The sequence below is a fragment of the Sus scrofa genome, chromosome 9, assembly GCF_054392235.1.
Source record: "Sus scrofa isolate SSC_HxYL_T2T_F1_AM1 chromosome 9, Sscrofa_HxYL_maternal_Yorkshire_Landrace_v2.0, whole genome shotgun sequence".
Taxonomy (NCBI): domain Eukaryota; kingdom Metazoa; phylum Chordata; class Mammalia; order Artiodactyla; family Suidae; genus Sus; species Sus scrofa.
The window spans coordinates 135,930,603-135,949,853 of NC_139391.1; the positions used below are offsets into that span (position 1 = coordinate 135,930,603).

At 47.4% G+C, this 19,251-nt stretch overlaps 1 long non-coding RNA gene across 1 annotated transcript; it reads right to left on the reverse strand.

Moving 5' to 3' along the window:
- Positions 1-855: 855 nt before the first annotated feature.
- Positions 856-14,571, reverse strand: LOC146400216 (uncharacterized). Its single transcript, XR_014816567.1, has 3 exons — positions 14,406-14,571; positions 9,416-9,502; positions 856-4,922 (listed from the first exon to the last, which is right to left on the reverse strand). It is a non-coding gene; the product is annotated as an uncharacterized LOC146400216 (long non-coding RNA).
- Positions 14,572-19,251: the final 4,680 nt, after the last annotated feature.

Here is a 19,251-nt window from a genome sequence, read left to right on the forward strand (position 1 = left end):
CTTCATGGTGTTTTGTTAGGAAGCCTGAACAAACTGAGATAGTCACTAGACCGTACACTCCTTCTGCCCAGCACAGAGTTTTGAGGAATGGTGTGTAAATGCTTTGGTCACAATAGACATGGAATAACATAACAATGGATGCTGAAACCACAGGGTGCCTAAGGAGACCTGCCTGGTAAGTTGTGTTGCTCCGTTAAGCTCCCGAAGCAGGTTTGCAGTGCTCTGCACACCATGCTTGTACAGACACACCATTTCTAAAGAGAAATGGACACTATAGGGGAAAAAAAACCCCACATATGTATCTTTAGTACTGCTTTTAAAAATAAATTTTAATTTTTAGAACACTTATTTTTTATTTTTTTAATTAATTAATTTATTTAATTTTAGGACCACACCCGCAGCATAGGGAGGTTCCCAGGCTAGGGGTCAAATCCAAGCTGTAGCTGTCGGCCTGCACCACAGCCACAGCAGTGTGGGATCTGAGCTACATCTGCAACCTACACTACAGCTCACAGCAACGCCAGATCCTTAACCCACAAGCGAGGCCAGGGATTGAACCCGTGTCCTCATGGATGCTGGTCTGATTTGTTTCTGCTGAGCCACCGTGAGAACAGCCACAATGAGAACTCCTAGAACACTTTCAGATTTATAGGAAAATTGCAAAGATGGTATGGTACATTTGTTGCTGTTAATGAAAATATGGATACACTGTTATTAACTGAGGTCCATATTTGATTCCGATGTCCTTAGTTTTGCCGAACGTCCTTTTGTATTCCAGGGTCTCACTGAGGATCCCACATTGCATTTAGTCGTCCTGGCTCCTCAGGCTCCTCTTGGCTATGATGGTTTCTCAGATTTTCTTATTTTTGACCACCTTGACAGTTTGAGACATACTCATTGGTATCTTGCAGACTTGTTTCCTTGTGATTTGTCTCATGTTTTTCTCATGATTAAACTAGGATTATAGGTTTTTAAGACAGGCACGGGTATAAAGTGCCATTTTCATCACATTCCATCAAGAGCGTATATTATCAAAATGATTCATCGCTGTGGATGCTGACTTGATCACCTGCCTGAGATCATGTTTGTCAAGTTTCCCTACTGCAAAGTCACTCTTTCTCCGCCTTCCCATGTCCTCTTTGGAAGGAAGTCCCTATATACAGCCCACAGTTAAGGGGTGGGGGTCAGGCTCTCCCTCCTTGATGGTGGAGTATCGACATAAATGATGCAGAATCATTGCACGGGAGAACCGTCTTTTCTCCATTTATGCACTGATTCACAATTCCTTTCCTCCTCTTCTTCCTCTTTGAATTTTATTTTGTAGAGTACTCTAAAGTTGACAAGAGACACGAGCGAAAAGGACAGATGTTTTCCATATACCACCCCTCCTCCGCATAGGCCCCCTCACTATCACCATCTACCCTGCCCCCATCAGAGGGGCGTATTTGTCACACACGATGACCCTACAGTGACAAATCATAATCTCCTAAAGTCCTCAGTTTATATTATGACTCACTCTTGGCAAAATCCTGGTAACATCCCAGTAGCCCCTCTGGCTCAAAGAAGGCCACAGGGCAGTTTGAGACACACTCATCTTCCAAATAGAGACCTCCACTGTCTTGACCTTCCCACACCCCGCAGACTTGGCCCCGGGAACTTTCTCTACACATGCAGTCTTCCGGCCAGACTGAGCAACAGGCTGCCCTTTTCTACGCTGTTTCCACTGATATGGTCACCTCTCAATGCCCCTTCATCCTGGATGTTGCAGCTTTCACACTGGAAACTTCTCTGGCTGATGTCTGTCTCTTCTGGGCTAACAGGAAACTCTACTTTTAACCCTGTTAAGAGCCCTTTTCGAGTTGTAAAACGCTAAGTTCTTGCTCTGTTTTTGCTCTACCTTCTAGGATCTGTATGTTCCTTTCTAACTCTCCTTTTCAAATTATGAGGCATATTTCCTCCTTTTTATCACCGACTGGGTAGGTGGGCCGTTGATGGGTTTCCTTCGGGTGCAGTCCTTCCCAGAGCCAGTCGATGCGAACGTGGTCATTTGGCTGCCTCCAGATCTGTGTATTTTGGGTACAGTAAAAACATTTGTGGGACACATGGAGTCCCATTTACATATGTCTAAATATTTAAAAGTTATGAATCAAGAGAATAAACTGTTAAATAAAATTTTTATTCTCCTGCTTTGACAAATGTACCTTTCTAATGACCCGGAAGGGCAATTTTAAATACAGAATTCTTGACCTCCTTGGCCTTCTGAGCTGCAATGTGGTGGCTCAGCAAACAATGACTCCTGTTCCCCCCCTCATCCGCCCCCACTTCTCCTCCTGCTCCTGGCTCTCTCTGAGGGGCCTCATGAGCAAGGTTGTGGGACTTCCAGGCTGTGGTCCAATCTCTGTCCATAACCCCTGGAAACAGCTGCCCTGAGGCCACTTCTCAGGCCTGGAGATCTCAGAGCGGCAGTGAGGTTGGCCCTGAAAGCAAGGTCCCAGAAAAGCTCACACAGGCCCTGGAGGCAGCGTCAGGAATGGCCGTCTGCACAGAGGATTCAGGCATCACCGCTCCCTAGAGTATGGTCTAGAAGGGCAGGTGGGCTCCGGTGGCCACGCCTCCTTGGCCCTAAGGACTGCTCACCCAGTGAGGAGAGACACAGCTGAGGAAGCACATTGCTCCAGCTTCCGGGCATGAACACCACCTGGGATCCTATTCGGTCAGCCTGGAGGGGGGACTGAGATTTTGCATTTCTAATAAGCTCTCAGGTGATGCCTGCTATGGTACAAGGACAATAATTTGAATGGGGAAGCTCTAAAGCCTATAGGCCCGAGGCAGGGGCCCCTCTTGCCTGGGCGGCTCCACCCCGTAGGCAAAAGAGGTTATATCTGATATTCATTTAATGACGTCCATGGGTAAATTCCCAACAGAACTTAGTATACATTTGTGACACAAAAATAATGTAGGTGTATTACAAATCTAAAAGGAGCATTAATGCCCATCTGGAGCGTTCTCTAGTTTAGAAGGACTGGCCAGGTAAGTGTCACAGCTTCCGGCCCCACCAGTCGAGTTTTCCTTCCCTACTTGCACCCCTGACCCCTTCCCACACGAGGGGAGGCCTGTGACCCTCGCTGACCCGTCACTGGCATTTCTATCAGGGCTTTGCTGTCCCTCCTGCGGACCCTAACAGACACATTCCTTCCTCATCACGGACTCTCTCCCCTCAGGGGCTTCACGCTTTCCGCACACTCCTTCTGCAATTTCCCCAGGAGCCGTGCTCCTTTTCCAGGTCCTTCTGCCCTTGGCCTTCAGCCCTCAGGACCGCTCTTCCGAGTCGCGCTGCTGGTCCCTTAGCTGCTGCTGCCTCCTGACCCCAGGCTCCCTGACACGCTCGTGTCCCTGACACTGGAAAGCACCATCCCTGGGCCAGCCTTCAGGTGTGGGGAGGCGTCTTCAGCCAGTTCCATGTGGCAAGAGAAGCTATTTCTGCCTTTCGGAAACTTCATCACTGGGGCAGGAAGTGACCAACTTCCTGGCCAAGTGTTCCCGAGAACATCTTCCCAAAAGGAAAAAAAGAGAAAACGTATCTCTGACGTTTGTGGATGGTTTCCTCGCTTTTAACTGGCCCTGCCCCAGCCCAGGGACAGGGCTTAAGGCTGAAGAGCTTCTTTGGTGACAGAAGTCCACCCTGGATGTGGCAGGGGTTAAATTAGCCTCAACTGAAACAAGTTCAGCTTCCTGGGGCTGGTCCCCTATTTCCTATTTATGCTCCTCTGCTGTTGATATTTTCGTGGGGTGCTGCCAAATATTGGTTAATGCATAAAGTTAATTTTTTACTAAAACTGAGGATTCAGGTATGTCAGAATGCTAAGTCAAGCAGATCATACCATGGGGTATAGCATGGGATGCAAACTTCCTTCCAGAAAGAGGAATGGTGTAGCCTCCCCTACCTCCCCGACTCCAACCACACCCCCAACCCCCCAGAAAACATCAACAAAAAAGGTCTGTGTGGAATGGAACACACGAGAACTTTGTCTCAGGATTATGTAAGAGATGGCTTTAGGGGGCAGTAAACACACTCTTTCCAAACAGTGACATGTTGACGTAAATGAGACCCGAAACTAGTGCTCTCTCTTTGGCTGTAGATGCTACTAGAGGTGAAACCACTGGTGACTTTGGTGTCATCTTGGATTATTTTTATAATAATTATTATTTTCCAAATACTCCACCCCCAATCCTAGCAGTCAAAGATGTGCCTTCAGCTCTACAAGATCAAGAACCACCATCCTACCACCATCTAAGACTCAACAGGACTAGTCCCCAAAGGCAAACAGAAGCAGGACTGTCTGACTTCAGAGGGTCACTCCCTCTTCCTGCTACAAGCTTCTTGCCCACCATTGCTGGTTTTACCTCAACAAAGAAAACATTACAGGTTTTTCTCCCAGGGTTTGTTCCAAGGTACAGTCCAGCTCATCTAATAACTACCTGTGCTAACATGCAAATGGTGGTGGGCCCTCCTCTCCATTCGATGTATGGTTTCGTGGTGGTCTCAGAAGACCCCACCTCTCTAGTGCCTGAGAGGGTAGAAGATGGACATATGAGAAACCTTGGTGGGAGAGGACCTTCTACACATGAGGTCTTGGAACCACTCCCCTGGCATGGTGTCTTCTGCACAAGTGGTTCTCATTGCTGCCATGTGCTGGGTGGGCTGGCTGATGGATGCATTTTCTGGGTGACAAATGAAGGTCCAAGGTTGTTTTCCCTGGTTGTGTCCTGTAGGAGGGTGTTCAGGAAGGTTGTCCTGGGAAAGGGTCCGGTGTAGCCAGGATTCACACCGTAACTCCTTTTCCACGTGAGAGCCTGAAGGGTGGCACTGGCTGGACACGTGGCTTTCCCCCTTGAAGTCAGGAGCTTGGGCGATCACGTACCTGTGTTGATGAAAAGTTTAAGCTTTTCTTTCCAGGGTTTTTGTTTATTTGGTTTTTGTTTTTGTTTATGGCTGCACCCACAGCGTATGGAAGCTCCTGGACCAGGGATTGAATCCGTAGCAACACTGGATCCTTTAGCTCACTGAGCTGGGGGCTGAGATCAAACCTGTACCTCTGCAGCAACCGCAGCCACTGCAGTTGGATTCTTAACCCACTGCACCTTGGCAGCACTCCAAGCTATATGGTTTCTAGGTGTCCCATCTGTTCTTCATTTCTTGTCTCCTCTTTGTCTTCTTTTGGATTGATTGAACCTTTACAATGATTTTTTTATAGCCGCACCTGTAGCATATGGACGTTCCCAGGCTAGGGGCTGAATTGGAGCTGCAACTGTAGGCCTATGTCACAGCCAGAGTTAACTTCAGATCCAAGCCGCATCTGTGACCTACACTGCAACTCGTGGCAATGTTGCATCCTTAACCCACTGAGCGAGGCCAGGGATTGAACCCAAATCCTCATGGAGACTATGTTGAGTTCTTAACCTGCTGAGCCACAACAGGAACTCCAGTATGTGTCTCCTAAACACATTTTTTTGGTGGTTGCTCTCCATTGTTTACATTGTACATCTTTAACTTACCACAATCTTCAAATAATATTATAGTTTTTTTTTTGTTTTTTTTTTCCTAGCCATGCCAGCGGCATGTGAAAATTCCAGGGCCAGCGATCGATGGATTGAATCATGCCACAGCAGCTACCCAAGCTTCTGCAGTGATCATGCTGGATCCTTAATCAGCTGGGCAAGTTAAGGGAACTCCTAAATAATGATACAGTTTTATGTCACTTCACATATAGTGAAAGACGAGTTCCCTGGTGGCTCAATGGGTTAAGGATCCGGTGTTGTCACTGCTGTGGTACAAGTTTGATCCCTGGCTTGGGAACTTCTGCTTGCCTAGGCTGCAGTCAAAAAAACCAAACAAAAACAAAACAAACGAACCACCACTAACAAACATAGTGAAAGAAACTATGCTCTTCCATTTCCTCCCTCTTATCTCTTGGGCTATTGTTGCCATAGACTTTCCTCAGACATATACTATAAGCCTAAGGTACATTGTAAGTATTTTTGCATTAATCAAGGACCTTTAGAGATGTAAAAGCCAGAAAATCTTTTCTATTTACCCTCTAGCTATCATTTCTGGTCCTCTTTACTCCCTTGTGTAGATCTAAATTTCCTCTACGGGAGTTCCCGTCGTGGCGCAGTGGTTAACGAATCTGATTAGGAACCATGAGGTTGCGGGTTCGATTCCTGCCCTTGCTCAGTGGGTTAAAAGACCCAGCTTTGCCATGAGCTGTGGTGCAGGTCACAGACGCGGCTCGGATCCCGAGTTGCTGTGGCTCTGGCGTAGGCCGGTGGCTACAGCTCCGATTCAACCCCTAGCCTGGGGACCTCCATATGCCGCGGGAGCGGCCCAAGAAATAGCAACAACAACAACAATAACAACAACAACAACAAAAGACAAAAAAAAACAAAAAACAAAACAAAACAAAATTTCCTCTACGAACTCCCTTTCACTGTTTTTCTAGCGCAGGTCTACTGGCAACTAATTCTTTTGGCTTCTCTTTGTCTGAAAAAACATTTACTTTGCTTTTGTTTCTGAAAGCCATTTTCGTAGGGGGTAGCAGTCAGTTTTCACTTCCAGTAAAGATGTGCCACTCTCTCTAATTTGCAAAGTCTCTGGCAGGTGGAACACTATCATTTTTGTCTTTTTCCTCTGACCACTTTGCAGATTTTAATTTTTATCACTAGTTATCAACAACTTGATTATGATGTGTCCTGATGTGGTTTTCCTTAGGTTTATTCTGCTTAGAGTTTATTGAGCTTCTGCTTCTTCTTCTTTTTTTTTTAATCTTTTTGCCTTTTCTTGAGCCGCTCCCGCGGCATATGGAGGTTCCCAGGCTAGGGGTCTAATAGAAGTTGTAGCCACCAGCCTATGCCAGAGCCACAGCAACGCAGGATCCGAGCCGTGTCTGTGACCCACACCACAGCTCACGGCAACGCCAGATCCGTAACCCAATGAGCAAGGCCAGGGATCAAACCTACAACCTCATAGTTCCGAGTCGGATTTGTTTCTGCTGCACCACAACGGGAACTCCCTTAAGCTTCTTGTATCTGTGATATTATAGACTTCATCAATTTGGAGAAAATTTCAGCCACTGTTTTTTTATTTTATCTTATTATTTATTTTTTTTATTTCACTTTTTAGGGCTGCACCCATAGCATATGGAAGTTCTCAGGCTAGGGGTTGAATTGGAGCTACAGCTGCTGGCCTACACCACAGCCACAGCAGTGTGGGATCTGAGCTGCATCTGCAACCTACACCACAGCTCATAGCAATGCTGGATATGTTAGCCCACTTAGTGAGGCGAGGGATCGAACCCACATCCTCATGGATATTAGTCAGATTCATTTCCGCTGGGCCGAGATGGGAACTCCTATTTTCTAATTTTTAAAAGTAAAAAAATTTCTATTATAGTGTAGTTGGTTTACAGTGTTGTGTCAATTTCTGCCATACAGCACGGTGACCCAGTCATACATATATACACATTCTTTTTCTCATCTCCCTTCATGTTCTATTCCAAGAGACTAAATACAGTTCCCTGTGCTGTACTGTAGGACCTCATTGCTCCTCCATTCTAAATCTAAGAGTTTGCATCTACTAGCTCCAAACTTCCCATCCTTCCCACTCCCTCCCTTCTCCCCTTTGGCAACCACAAGTCTGTTCTCTATGTCTGTGAGTCTGTTTCTGTTCTGTAGACAGGTTCATTTGTCCCATATTTTAGAGTCCATACATGTGATATCATACAGTATTTGTCTTTCTGACTTAGTTCATTTAGTGTGAAACTCTCTAGTTGCATCCATGTTGCTGCAAATATCAGCCAATATTTTTTCAAAAAATTTTTCTGGAGTTCTCATCATGGTGTAGTGGAAAGGAATCTGACTAGTATCCATGAGGATGTGGGTTCGATCCCTGGCCTTGCTCAGTGGGGTAAAGGATGTAGCATTGCCATGAGCTGTGGTGTAGGTCACAGACATGGCCCAGATCTGGCATTGCTGTGGCTGGTGTTGTGGGCCGGCAGCTGTAGCTCTGATTTGACCCCTAGTCTGGGAACCTCCACGTGCCTTGAGTGTGGTCCTAAAAAGACCAAAAAAAAAAAAAAAATCCAATTCTCTTTCTCTCCTGGGACTCACTTTAGTACATATTGTCTAACAGGTAACTGAAGCTTTTTTTTTTTCCCTAAACTTTTTCCTTTGGACAGTTTCTATTGTCATGTTTTCAATTCCCTGAGCTTTCCCTCTGTAATCTGATTTGCTCTTAATCCCACATGGTATATTTTTCATTTCAAATATTGTACTTTTCATCTCTAGGAGGGTCATTTGGACCTTTCTCGTATCTTCCGTTTCTCCCTTCATGGTGTTTGTTTTCCTCTACCTTCTTTAGCAGGTGGGCCACGTTTTAATGTTCTCACCTGCTACTCCATCACCTCTGTCTTTTCTAGGTCAGTTTCTACAGACTGATTTTTCTCCCGCTTATGGGTATTTTTTGACGCATATTTGGCAAGCTGTGCTTGGTTGCAGGATACTGTGAATTGTACATTTTTGGGTACTGGGTTTTATTGTAATCCTTTAAAGAGCGCTCTCCTTGGTTCTGACACACAGTTTGTTTCCTGCAAGGTGTGCTTTAAGTCTTGTTAGGTGAGTCCTGAACAGCAGTGGGTGGAGGGCTGATGTAGCCTCTCTGCTCTGACAATGTCCCTCTGAGGATCGACTTGAAGCTCTGTGTATTTTGAAGTCTTTCTGCTCTGACAAATGGGAACAGCTTTCCCTGAGCTCCAGGAATTGACAGGGGGGTGGGCGAGGGGGGGGCGCAGCACTTGATGCCCATTGTTGTGTGTGCTGTGCCCACCCCCGCCCCCTGCCGGCTTCCTGTCATTTCCTCTCACTGGTGTTTTCTCTCAGCCAAAGAATCGACCTGCAGACCTTCGGAGCCCCCTCTCTGGGCAGGTCCCTCCCATCTGATGCCGCCTCTCGAGGTCTAAGCCCGAACTCGGATCTCTGATTCTGCAAGCCCACCAGGCTCTGTTTGGGTTGCCCTCCCCATGCGCAGCCTAGAGACTGTGTCTGGCTGGTAGCTGAAATGATCCTAGGGCTGACCTTGCTTTCTTCCCCTTCTCTCAGGGACCACGGTCCTCAGCTGACTGTCGTCCAAAGTCTGAAACCACATGTCATGGTCTGTCCAGACTCTGAGATGTTTAAGGTAAGAGAGTAAATCCCCGGAGGCCGCATTACTCCATCACGGCCCGAAGCAGAACGTCAGCACAGATTTAATTATACACCGTATGACATTTCACATCATGTTTTTGCTTAACAGTCGATAGCGGTCATTTGTTTCTCCCTTTTACTGCGTAATTTTGGCAAACATCATTTAAACATCACTTACCTAACAGCCACTGAGTAACTCCCACACTCCAACTCTGGATGAAGCAGTGGGTTCAGAAAAGACAGCCACTTTCCCAAAGCTCTTACGCTAGAGGAAGGAAGACAGGTGGTGAAGGATAGATAAACCATAGAGCAATAAGAGCTATAAAATAGGTGATATGTTAGAGAGTGACACGGGCAGCTCCTGAAAATAGTGTTTAGGGAAGTCCTCTCGGAAGGTATATGCTATGGGATCTAAGTCCTGAATGATTTCAGGGGCAGCGCTGTGCAGAGAGTTCCAACAGAGGGCAGGGAAGTGCAAGAGCCCCAGTGCAGGTGGCAAGCCTGGTGCGTCGGAGGGACAGAGACTGGCTTGATTAGCGTAGAGTGATCAAGGGGGCAGAGTGGTCCCAGATAGAAGCAGAGGGGTAGACGGGGCCCAGGCTTTGTGGGGCAAAGAACACGGGCAAATGCATACTTTACTTAGTTATATCTTTAAAAAAGAAAAGAAAAAAAGGAAATAATGCCATTTGCAGCAACATGGATGCAACTAGAGATTCTCATATTAAATGACGTAAGTCGGAAAGAGAGACACAAATTGACAGAACACTCTAAAAACCAGGTATAACGGAAAAAGATAAAAATCATTATTAAAAAAGAGAGACAAACACCATGTAATATCACTTCTGTGTGAAATCTAAAATGTGACACGAACCTATCTAAACAGAGACCACCTCACAGACATAGCGAACAGACTTGTGGCTGCCAAGGGGGAAGGAGTGGGATGGACTGCGAGTTTGGGGTTAGCTGATGCAAACTATTCCATAGAGATCGGATAAACAACAAGAGCCTACTGGATAGCACAGGGAACTGTATTCAATACCCTGTGATAAACCCTCCTGGAAAAGGATATGGAAAAGTATATGTACACCTGAATCGCTTTGCTGTACAGCAGAAATGAACACCACACGGTAAATCATGGCGTACGCCAGTAAAACAGATTTAAAAAACAACAAAAATAATTCCAGTCTTAAAAACACTGTGTCGACTGAGGGCAATTTGAAATTTACCCAGTTCCCCCCGTGAAGGGCAGGATGCAGGGCAGGCAGCAGACAGGGAGTTGAAGCAGAGCTAAAGGTCCTGAGCTAAGAAACTGATGGTAGCTGATGGCTCCTTGAGGATTCAGATTCCGTTGGATCTGGAAGACTTGGGAATCGTCAGACCCAACCGTTAGAACTAGGAGGCCACCTGAGAACCCCCAGGTGACCTTGGGACTCCTTTCAGCGACACTGAGTGCCTGCAGCTTCGCTCACGGGTCCCAGAACGCATCTCCCATCTCCCTCAAAAGGAGGCTGCCACTTGAGCCCAGAGGCCCTGCAGCTTTCAGTTCAGAGGGACAACAGAAACCCCAGGGGCGGGAGTAGTGGTCAAAAGAAAGGACCACCTGAGAGATGGAGGAAAAATTAGGTATCCTGACCCTGGAATTATGATTCCTTTTTAATAGCTTTTTAGGGCCATACCCACAGCATATGGAAGTTCCAGGCCAGGGTTCAAATAGGAACTGCAGCTGTGGGCCTGTGCCACAGCCACAGTAACACCAGATAGAGCCATAACTGTGGCCTATGCTGTAGCTTGTGGCAACACCGGGTCCTTAACCCACTGAGCGAGACCAGGGATTGAACCTGCTTCCTCATGGATAATAGTTGGGTTCTTAACGCACTGAGCCACAACAGGAACGCCATGATTCTTTTTTCCCTCCCCTCCTCTATGGGAGAGGAAGAGAGTCATGTGGGAAAGCTGAAGATGGGCAGTGGCACCCCCCCACACACACACACGCGCGCGCGTGCACACGCACGCACACACTCACTCTCTCACTCTGCTACTCTTCCCTACGCCCCTACCTCCCCACCATCTCCTTGTCCTTTGAAGAGAGGATCGTAGATAAGGGAGCCCGGCAGAGCAAGCACCCTCTTCTGGAGAGTCTGGGCAGATTCCAATTTGGCTCCCAAAGTAGAGGGTGATGCTACTGCCAACCATTTCTGAAGAGGCTGATAACTGAAGAGGCTGAGATCTAGAATCATTAACAAGTCCGACCAAATGCCAGGAAAATGACAGAAAAGACTCTGTGTAGGAAGGCAGTTGGTCTTACTCCGGATGCTTGTGCTATCTCCATCCACGTCGGAAGGAGAATAGCAAGGATGAAGCACACACTTGAATACACCCCTATGGGCTGAGCACCCAGAGCCTCCAAACTCAGAGGCGGCATCTCCCATGAGCTGCATTTCCAGGACTGTGTATGGGTCTCACTGAGCCCGTCAGGGTTAGGGTAATAACTAAGATTGCACAAGACTTTACAAAATACTTTCACAAGTAGTATATACATTTAGTTTGTAGATTTAGCTGCCACTCATCGGTAAGAATGTTACTCTTATCATTGTTGTTTAACATTTTTATGGGTTCATTGTGATGAGAACATTGAGGAGCAGAACAATTAAATACCTTGCCCAAGATCCTATAGCCAACAAGAGGCAATACTTTTCTCCCAAGTCTAAACCCTGTACGGGAGTTCCCGCTGTGGCGCAATGGGGTCGGCGGTGTCTTAGCAGGGCTGGGACACAGGTTTGATCCCTAGCTTAGTACAGTGGGTTAAGGAACTGGCATTGCCACAGCTGTGGCTTAGGTCACAACTTAGGCTCAAATCTGACCCCTGGCCTGGGACCCCCATGTGTCATGGGACAGCCAAAAAATAAAATAATCCCTGCACCGTTCTCACTCTGTTCACCTGCCTTGTCCCCTCTCTGCTCACTGGAGTCTTATGTCCTGCTGTTCAGGGCTAAGCGTTCTAAGATCTTAGAAAGGGCAATGGGGAATTGGCCATCTCTGGGCTCCCTGAAAGCCTACTTTCTCTCCCAAGTGGACCTTCCCGTGTTTGATGGCAGAAGAGCATTATATCTCACCCCTTTTTTTATGTTAGGGTACAGCTCCCAACTCCCTGAGCTTAAGAAGCACTTCCTTCTCTGCCTGCCTTGTGCCTCTGTGTCTCCCAAGATGGCAGGCCTCTCCACACCAATGGGAAGACGGCAAGAGGCAGGGGCCGATCCCCACAAGCAGGATCACTGCACCCTCCGGGCGTGCTGGAGGTGAGTGGAGGTGTCTCTGGCCACTGAGAGCACTGAACACATTGTTTGCAACCTGCCCCACTGGCCCCCCTCTACTCCCCGACCTGACGAGTTACCTGTCCGGTCTGGGCTGATGGAATGCCATCTCTTTCTCTCCGTACCCTAAATGATGTATCAGCAGGAAGGTAAATGCTCTCAAACAAATAAATCACCTAAGACATTCCAGAGACAGATTTAAATTATTTAAATTATTTTTTGGTAATATCTCCCTTAGGATTATCCAAACCATTGCTGCTTTCCCTAACAAGAATAATTGAGAACTGACACAAAAAGAAACTCACCTGCAGCCCCAACCCCCTGAGCTTAAGCTGATTTGCAGAACAGGTATAAAGGCCTGCTGCAGAAGGAAGGCTATGGTGCTAGCATTTGGGAGAACTGGTCACCCCAAGGGACGGGGTGGCAGTAATTCCAGCATCTGCAAGCTCTGGCTCACAGCCAAGCATGCCAGGCGATGGGGACAGAGCCAGCTCTGGATTGGATGGCTTCCCCAGGCAGAGTGACCCAACAGGCCTGGGAAGCTCCTTAGTCCTCACGAGGGCGTGATTACCGTTGCCAAGGCCAGCCATCAGTAGCACTAACGCCCTGCTGAGGTTCCCAGGCAGGGACGTGTGGGGACACGACTCCTCCAGCAAAAGATATAAAAGAGCTTCTAGTCTGGAGGCCCCTTCCCCAGCTCCCAGGGAACCCAGGCGGCTTAGTCCAGGGAGGGAAGGGCTGGGGCTGCCATGGGGGCAGAGAGGCAGGCCTGGAGGAAGACTCATTTGGCCACCCCCTAGAGCACCCTGCCTGCCATTCCTTGGCACCAGAAGGAGGCTAAACCGCCATGCCCGTGCCTGCAGGTCTATTGGCTAATCTATGAGGTCCCTTGAGGGTGATTAGAGCTAGAAGATTCTGCTTCTCTGTCAGCAACACTGAGCACAGGCTCTGGAAGCAACCAGGCAGGGATACGAGAGAAAGAAGAGGTGGTTCCTTTAGGAACTGCTGCGATAACACAAGCAGAGTCCTGGGTCAAGTGCCAAAGACTGGGAGGTATTTCGGAACAGGCTGTGGAGGTGATCAGAAAACTGGAGTTCCTCCCATTCCTAACATTCTGTGATTCTGGTTTACGGGAAGAGGCTGGATAAACATGCATCGAAAATATACAAATGCTAATAAGTGCCAGGAAATGGAGCAATGGGAGTCAAGCCTTGAGTTTCTGCTTTGAGCATGGTCTTTATAGACCAGACAGTGGGGATGAAGACATGGCGGGCAGGGGATGTGGGTGTGAGGAAAGACAGGTAACTCTAGCTGAAATTTCAGAGCTGGTTATAGAACAGACTGGAAGGAGGAAACACTAAAAAATAAGTTTTTTTTCTTTTTTTTTTTTTTAACCCAAAGCTGAAAAAAATCTTTTTCTCTCCTAGGAGAGACTCTGTTATTGTTTCAGCCAAGATTTGAACTTCTTGAAGGAGGAGATGATTCAGGTGTCTCCCCCATGGAAAAGTGGCTGCCGGTGAGAGGGGGGTGGGTGCAGGGGGTTCAGGGCTGACTGAGGCATCCCAGGACACTGACTTCTCAGCAAAATCCTGAGATCAGCTCCCGCAGGCAGACATGCAGGCAGTAGCCATTGGATGGCCTGAGATGTTTCCGTGTCTGCTTGTAAATGTCCCAAGAGAAAATCCTTCGGCGGGTAGGCGAGGGAAGAGGACAGGTATGAAGTCCGAAAGATAAGCAGATTCATGCAGGGCCAGGAAGCTTTTCTAGAAAAAGGCATTTCAAGTGGGCTTGACCGAGGAAGGGGAGCTCTCTTCCGTCTCATGCATGACCTGCAAATGTGTCTCTGTGCATGCTCACCTTCTCTGCAGTGGTGGTACAGTTACCAGCTCCGGTCCTTGGACTCTTTCATCAATAGAAATTGATAAGAGGCTCACCGAGGAATAAAGCAAGGCCCCGTCGGGACGCATGCTGCAGCAGGAGAAAGCCCAAACAAGCAACAGGTGCCCTTAATCGCTTTACAGCCTCTGAGAAGGGCAAGCTGGTTCCTTAAATAGGGTGAGGGTAGGGGTGGATTGGTGGGTTGGACTAGAGGGGTGGCTTGGGTGGTCTGCCCACCCCCTCGGTGCTGTGTGCAGGGTCATGGGCAGTACCCTGCTTTTGCTCCCAGCACCTCCAAAGTGGTAGTTGGTTGAGGGCTTGTTTGTATCATATTGGTCATAACTGTCCCCACTGCTCATGTATGCGCTTATCTTTAGTCCCGTCTAGTCTCTTTGTATTACGTGGCTGGAGGAGAAGTTTGTCCAGGTGCAAACACTGCAGTAAAGGATCCCAGCTCCCAGGTTTTAAACATTCCGGTTGATTGAATCTCCTTTGATGAATCAGAGTGAGCTGAGGGAGGCTACTGAGCGCCTACTGCCTGAGGAAGCTGGGGAGGAGGTAAAAAAGCCCCTGGGAAAGCCAGAAAGATCTGTCTCCTTGCATATGTTGCTTGACCTCTGATTTCATAGAGTCCTTAATTGTAAAATGGGGACAATGACCCCACAGGGTTTGATGGAGAATTCAGTGTGATAATACCCAGCACTGGGGCCAGAGTAGCTCCTGTTATTTCACTTTGTGTGTGTCCGAAACACAGTGGGAAGGCAGGGCCTGGGATGGAGGTGGACGAAGGCGTTGGATGAACAGGTGTGCCCAGCTCGGGGCCTTAGCTGTGTGGTCCTCTAATGCAGGGCCCTGTGGAGGGGAAGCAACCTGAACCCAGGCTGGGACCTGGGCGCCTTTGCTGCAGTGCTTGCACCTGAACAAACATCTCCTGGAGCAACAGAATACAAAGGAAATACAAGGAACTAAAAATAGCTGCCTACATGCCTAGATGGAGCAAAGTATGAAAAGATACAAAAAGACCAAAAACATAACTGCACTTCTGAGGTTCTGGAAGCAAAAGCAGGGTGCGATGCATGATCCCAGCATACAGCGCCACCAACGGGGTGGGCAGACTACCCAAGCCACCCTTCCTGCCTGACCCCTGGATGTACCCCCACCATCATCCATTTAAGGGACCAGCTTGCGTCCCCCTCAGGGAGGGAGCAAGGACACCTGTGACTTGTCTTCACACCCCTATGCTGCAGCATGAGTCCCAATAAAGCCGTGCCTGAACTTCTCCTCCAGCTTCTTAGCAATTTCTATTGATTAAGGAGTCCAAGAACTTAAGTGGGTAACATACCAAGATGGCAGCCCCTCCACATAGAACCTGTGACAGGAAGGACACAGAAGCCATGGGGCCCATGCCTCAGCACTGCCTTCGATAAACAGGATCACCCTTAGGAACTGCCACCAAGCCCAGGCCCTGTGGCTGTGCCTGGACAACACAACGCAGACACAGTATCAAGGCCCAGAGGTGATGCCTTGTTCCTGTCTGTGGTGTGTCTCCTTGGCATTGACGATATGGGCTGAGAAATGAAAAATAGTTTCAAAAGCAGAAATAGTTAAGATCATGGGAAAAAACTCCCAGAAGATAGGTTTTTTCCTTTTTCCTTTTCAATACTATTTGTGTATTCTTATATGAGACTGTGTCTGCCAGGGCTTAAACATGTCAAGGAGGAGAAAGGAATAATAAGTTCTGGATTCCAGCTCCAGTTCTTATGAACTGAGAGAGGCTTTAATCTTGTTGAGCCGCAATGATTTCACCTGCAAAATGGGGAGACTAGTGCCTCTCTTAAAGGGTTGTGGTTAGACTCAAATAAAATGATGAATGTAAAAGCCCTTCATGAACTAGGGGCAAAAGTGATATAAATGGATGCTTCTTTTTGCATGTTGAACGTTCATTGATCGTCTGCTTGATGGAGTGTCTATAATTACTGGGTTGACTTCGAAGGCTATCTAATGACATCTTGGCAGACCTGTGAGCCTGCCCGTCTCCTCTGCTCATTCAATCCCTACCTTCCCATCATGGCTCAGTGGTTAATGAATCCGACTAGAAACCATGAGGTTGCGGGTTCGATCCCTGGCCTTGCTCTGTGGGTTAAGGATCCCGTGTTGCTATGAGCAGTAGTGTAGGCTGCAGATGCAGCTCGGATTGGACCCCTAGCCTGGGAACCTCCATATGCCTCAGGTGCAGCCCTAAAAAAGACAAAAAAAAAAAAAAATCCCTACCTCAGTGTCACCCCTTCATGGGGTCAAAAGAACTGACCATTGTGCTTGGGGAAGGTCAGAGGTTCCTGAAAGGTTGTTATGGATTCTTAGGGAACAGAGTAATGGTGACACTTGCTGGTGTGGTGTGGGGAGTCTTTCTGTGCTTGCCTTGGAAATCTTCTCAAGGCCCAGCCTTTCTCTTCACACAGGCAACAAAAGAAGAGGAGGGACTCACGGGACACAGGGAATGGGATGCTGACTGTCAGGGCTTCCAAGGTGCCACACTCACGATCCGTCCATAAAACACTTGGCTATGCAAGAAAGAAATGAGGGCTCTCAAGGTCTCTCTCTACTTTCCCCTTCATGCACCCCGTTCACAACCACCGCAAAGGTTGTAGAGAACAGGACAGCAGCTGTGCAACATGAAAGCCAGAGAGTGGGTGCGGTTCCCAGCCATTCTGTGAGCAAGGGAGTTTATTGTCTCTTGCTCTTTAAGCATAAGCTACCTTGTCCAATCAATTTTTTTAAAAAAAAATTAGAACAATTTTCTAACTATAAAACAATACATACTTGTAGAAAGTTTCGAAAATAAAGGATGGTAAAGAAGAAATAAGAACTATCCAGAGTCCACCACTGCCAACATCCTGAGTGTATTTCCTTTCCGTGTTTTCTCAGCCACAAACTGTGGGTGGTGTATGCATAGTTTGGGGTATTTTTTCACTTAATGTTGTGACATGAAAAATGTTCCCATCGTGCTAAAATTCTCAGGAAAGAAGGATCTCATTTTATTTTTCCTTTTTCTTTTACTTTTTTGCTTTTTAGAGCTGCACCATCGGCATAGGGAAGTTCCCAGCATAGGGGTTAATCGGAGCGACAGCTGTTGGCCTACACCACAGCCACAGCCACGCCAGATCCCTGACCTACTGAGGGAGGCCAGGGATGGAACCCACATCCTCATGGATATTAGTCGGATTCGTTTCCACCGCGCCACATCAGGAACTTCCTCATTTTTCCTCTTTCAGTCGCAGCCGTGGAACATGGAAGTTCCAGGGCCAGGGATCGAATCCGAACTAGTCTTTAACCCACGCCACAGCTGCAGCAATGCTGGACCCTTAACCCACTGAGCTGGGTTGGGGTCTGAACAGGTAATGCCACAGAGACAGGATGGATCGTTAGCCCACGACAGCACAGTGAGAACTCCAAGAAGGATTTTAATGGCTGATAAGGTCCATCATACAGATAAAACACAAATTATTTAACCAATTCCCCATTGTTCAAAATCGAGGCTGTTTTTATTTTTTCCGTTAAAAATAACACTGCTATTAATATCCTCGTACACACATGTCCATGTCTGTGATTGTTTCCTTAATATAAATGACTAGAAATAGAACTCCTGGGTCAAAAGAGAGAAATGTTTCCGAAAGTCTTCATCTAGGATGCCAAATTGCCCTCAAGAAAATACGTACCAGAGTTCCCGTCGTGGCTCAGTGGCTAACGAATCCGACTAGGAACCGTGCGGTTGCGGGTTTGATCCCTGGCCTTGCTCAGTGGGTTAAGGACCCGGTGTTGCTGTGAGCTGTGGTGTAGGTTGCAGATGCGGCTGGGATCCCACATTGCTGTGGCTCTGGCGTAGGCCGGTGGCTACAGCTCCGATTAGACCCCTAGCCTGGGAATCTCCATACGCCATGGGAGTGGCCCTAGAAAAGGCAAAAAGACAAAAAAAATTAAATAAATAAAATACATACCGACTGACCCTTCCAGTCATAGTGCATAATAGTACACATTTCCCCTTAAAGACAGTAATTATCCCTCTTTGTAGCTTCTGTGACTGGCGTAGTGGTCTTAACACCTTCAATATTTGATACATGTTTAGAGGTGGGGTTTTTTTGGCTGCACCTACAACATGCAGAAGTTCCCTGGCCAGGGATCGAACCCATGCCACAGCAGTGATTCTTAACCTGCTCCTACATTTCATCTTAAATGCACATAATTATTTAGTCATTTCAGGGGAGAAAAAGACCAAAAAACAAACAAACAAACAAACAAAAATCCCTGTCTCCACAATTGGATTAGCAGTCACTCGAGGACGGGGATATAGGTTTTATTTCTCTTGGAAGAAATGCGTACCACCGTAATCACATGTGGACATTTAACTTTTCATTCATCAATTCACTTATTTAAGAAGCACTACTGAGCATCCATCAATATGTCAGGTGCTGTACTCAGAGTTGAAGGAACTAGCTCACAGTCTGAGGAAGAAGGACCCAACAAGATTGGAGGAATTGAGAAGGCCTTCCTGACAGGAGCTAGCCAATCGATTATACAGCCGAAGGGTGGGTGTTTTAGGAAGAGAAAGCAGCATCTGTGAAGTTGTGGTAGACAAAGTCTGATGTCTGGAGGAATTCACTACTGGCTGGCCTCATCCAGAGCATAGAGAGGGACAGAGAAAATGCAGGAGATAAGGCTGGAGAGGTGGGCAAACTCCATTATGTGTACAATGAGGATGAAAGTGACCGGTTTGGGGCTTCAGCAGTCAGTGTGTATTAGACGTCCCACTGGCATCAATACCTAGCTC